Below are 4,241 nucleotides of genomic sequence, written 5' to 3'. Positions count from 1 at the left end.
ACCTGAAACTCAGGTCGAAACGTCGGCATAAAATAAATAAATATTGTTTTGTTTATTTATGTTGTTCTTTGCTGACCGCACCCCCCGATAAACTTTTTCGATCATTAATCTACGGTCAACTATCTACATCTCATTATTCCATTAATTAATTGATATCTATTACCATTTTCATCCTAATTCTATTAAGTGTGTTTAAAATTTTAAATATTTGAATTTATTTAAATGCATGTAACTATGGCCAATGTTTTTCGAGAGTTATATCAGTTATACATATGAAGAATTTGACAATGTTTTCTTTAGATTCCATGTAGTTTTTAACCCTCAAGGCGATAGGTGGGTCTCTCGAATCCAGTTAAAATTATTTAATTATAGTTTATATCTAATGGTAGTTTCAAAATTATGCGCTGAGATCTCTTGGAGCACTGAGTTGCCTTCCTCACGAGGCTGGCAAGGCTTGGATTGGAGTTCCCCTGCAGAATGTAAATATTGTATATAGCTGTCAATGTGTTTTTATTTAATTTTTACTTAAATTTAATTTTCTTTGTATAGTATGTAAAGAATTTTATTTTACTTATATTATGTGATAAGTTTTATTTTATTATACTTTTGATATAGATTCATATATTTTTATTTATACCAATCATGGTAGTATTATCTTTTATTTATATATTTTTTATCATTATTATTTTAAATTTAATTTTTTCTTCTAATTCAGAAAGTACTATTGTTATTATTTACATTTTATCTAGTTTTTTTTCCTTTTCTTTTCTTCTACTTCTGTACATATTTTATAATGAGGTGTAGATAGTTGACCGTAGATTACTAATTGGAGAAGATGGAAAAAAACAAAACTTAAATAAACAAAAAATTAATTATTTATGACGACGTTACGACCTGAGTTTGAGGTCGAAACGTCATCATATATATGATGACGTTTCGATATATTGTACGAACGAGGCGTATATATTTTATGAACGAGTATTTGAACGCTAATATTTAATGACCTTAAACAATGGCAGATTGTATTTATTCTCTTCAATAAAATAAATTAATTAATTAAAATTAAAAAAATATACATGTAACTACAGTTGTAAATGTAAATAAATATTTTTTTTAAATTACGTAATTTAAGAAGTTTTTGAGCAAAAAAGTTTATCAGAGAGTGCATATGTAGTACAGTGCGAGGAGAGGTTTATAAATGGGATTTTGAACTAGTGAGTATGGTGCCACTTTACCTAAAATCAATGCTACGTGACCTCTTGGGATGCGACCCCTGTAAACACAATAAGGCCACTGGACTGTGTCTCCTCTTACTAAATGAAACATGATGAAGAGGTCATGTCATGGCCACTCTATAATATTATGCTAGAGGCATCATGAGAATGCACTACAGTTATCATCGTAACGTATACAAGTCACCAATTGTTGATATTTTAATTTTATAGGCGTATTGATTTATAAAAAAAAAATTGCTTGGGCAATCTTTTACTGTTGTAATATATATTCCAAAATGAGAATTGTAAATTTCCATGTTGGGTTGGATGTTATGGTCCATATATCGGTGTCCTTGGCTGTCAGATTTGAGTTCTGTTTCCGATATCGCTCCTCTCTTCAATAGGATGCTCTGACAGGAGAGGGGGGAAGCCTCGACTCAAAATCTATAATAAATAACTTCATGTTTTTATCACACTCTTACTATATAGCATTATGTATAAATATGCATGTTTATAGCTAGTAATATAATGCTTTCATCCATATTCACATTTTTAACAAAAATTAAATATAGTTAATATTGGGTGGATGCCCGCTATAATATTTCGCCCCGTGCCCTGGCCATTTCAACTACTAAGCTGGGTCATTTCATATCAAATGTCCGTGAAGTTAGTGGACTTTTGTTTTGTATTACGTTTATGTTTCCAGATTATAATAAGCCGTTATTAATACTATATTTTTTGGTAATATTTACTATCGTTTCAATTGATTGCACATTTTTTAGTATACCATCAAAAATGGCCATTAAAATACACGATTTTCGAGTAATTTTTTTTATAAATTTGAACTTGGACACTCGGCAGCCCAATCTGCAAGAAACATTACCACGTCGTTCGGGAAAGGGTGTGGTAACGATCGGACCATTCGCCGGTGGTTTGAGAAGTATTTGGCTGCTGATAGAGATCTGAATATTCAACCCTGAGGAACACCTCTGTCAGGAGTTGACGATGATGAACTTGGGCTTACTGTGGAAGAAACCCCTTTTTAAGAAGCAGTTAAAGGACTTGCAGTACAAGTGTCTATGGGTACCTCATGAACTTAATGACCAGCAGCAGCTAAAGACTTCAATCAGTAAAATGCTTGATAAGGACAAAACGAATCTTTTCTCGAATGAATAATCACTTTTAATGAAAATAGGTTTGTATATAACAAAAAGTCGGTTGTTAATTCTAGACGAACGACATATCTATCGATATGTGTCCTCATACCGCGACCGAATTTGCACCAAAACGTTCCTATGTTGTGGTCAAAGTTTATTTCTCCTTTTTATTCAGAACTGATGCCTTCACACATTGTACCGTAGTAATATCGACATAATGCATCCAAAACAACCTCCATTGGTCAATATGAAAGGCTACACTCTTACACTACGGCGTCAGAGCTCATGTTTCATGACGGACAGTGAAGAAACTAAAAGAGCTGTGTTACAAGATTTTCATCTGTTCAGAAATTTGGACTACTTACTGCTTTAAAGGTAAAGCTTTAAAGAACCAAGGAACAAGTGAGGTAGAGGAAAGATGATGTGACGAAGCTCAGTTATCTTATTTCGGTAAGATAAGAAGATAACATAAGAGCTTCCATGATACCAAAAAAAAAAAAATTACAAAATGTTGATTTCTTGTTGGTTGTGAAATTGTGCCTAGGAAGAGAGAGAGAGAGAGAGAAATACTTTATTTATCTATGCTGCCTAAATGCCTTAGGTTGCTATCTCACACAGCATACTTATCAATCCGTAATCGGACATATATAAATTACACATACATGGTATAATCAGAAAAAAGAGATACAACAATAAGATATAATAAACAATTTTTCCCCCCTACAGTTTCCTTTTACAATCCACTTCGGTCTGTACAACAAATACAAATGTTTCATTCATTCCTATTTTTCTTTCTCATTTCTGCTCCTCCAATTTCACCCTTTCACAATTTTTCAATTCACCCGACCAACAAATTCGCTTTCCGGAATTCACCCTCCTAGATCCTCTTCAGTGACCCACTAAACAAATTCAATATTAGACGGCAATGTGAGATCAGACCATCATTCATAGTCACAGCAGTAGATCAGTTTACCAAGAACAAACAAATAGATACATTTTACGAGAATAAGACTAACACATAGATTAAAAGGAAAATATAATAAAAAAACCGGTTACTGGAATCACTTGAATGGATAAATAAGTTTAAAAAAACAAATATAAGTGAAGAATTTTATTGAGGCTCAACTTGAGAATGTACTTTATCATGATTATGTTTCTAAAAAAAGTAGTTTTCATGATATTTACCAAATTAAATTATTAATATAATTTATTCTCGTTCTTTGAGAAACAATATAATTATAAAATATAAATATAAACCTTTCTTAGAGAATTGTTACGGTTTTTTAGAAAGTGTCTTATATAGATTATTTGATTATCATAATCCATTAAAGGTAAAATTTTTGAAAATGATTTTCGACTTCATTTGTTCACAAAACAATGATTTTTTTCAGATGTGGGATTGGAGAGCTGAAAACCCCTAGGGAAAATGTATAGAAAATGAGAGTAATTATTTATAATAAAAGTGTTTTGATTTCAGAAAGTTGTTTTACTGAATAGCCTTCCCTATGAAAAGTGACATTCCCAATGGCACGGCCTCTTGTATTAATAATTCTAATATTTATATTAATTACAATAATGAACATTTATCCATTTTTGTTTATGTTTAGAATTAATTGATAATCCCATCCTATCGATACTATCGATACTAATGATCCTCATTATTACAGAAAAGTATACATATCGATAGGCTGCTTTTTGTGTGTGGGGCCCTGTGTAATTTGTATTCAACTAATTGGTAACATTATACTGAATTTGATAATTATTAAGATATTGCCTAGTGGTGATTATAGAGTTAAGGGATGTTATGAAGTACTCAGCTCAGTTCAGAGGTTTCTTTATTCGTTAAAAATACACTAAAACTAATTAAAAA

General features: G+C 31.4%; 1 long non-coding RNA gene across 1 annotated transcript in view; it reads left to right on the top strand.

Annotated features, from left to right (window-relative positions):
* The window catches only part of LOC136795171 (uncharacterized), a 31,169-nt gene extending 27,309 nt beyond the window's left edge, over positions 1 to 3,860 (top strand). Inside the window, exon 3 of the long non-coding RNA XR_010842734.1 lies at positions 3,763 to 3,860. This is a non-coding gene — a long non-coding RNA (uncharacterized lncRNA). The remainder of the gene's footprint in view (positions 1 to 3,762) is intronic.
* Positions 3,861 to 4,241: the final 381 nt, after the last annotated feature.

The sequence above is a fragment of the Halyomorpha halys genome, unplaced genomic scaffold (genome assembly GCF_000696795.3).
Source record: "Halyomorpha halys isolate HHAL.00 unplaced genomic scaffold, Hhal_1.1 Scaffold243.1, whole genome shotgun sequence".
Classification (NCBI taxonomy): domain Eukaryota; kingdom Metazoa; phylum Arthropoda; class Insecta; order Hemiptera; family Pentatomidae; genus Halyomorpha; species Halyomorpha halys.
Note: the sequence above shows the minus strand (reverse complement) of the source record. Positions and strands in the feature narration are given on the sequence as shown.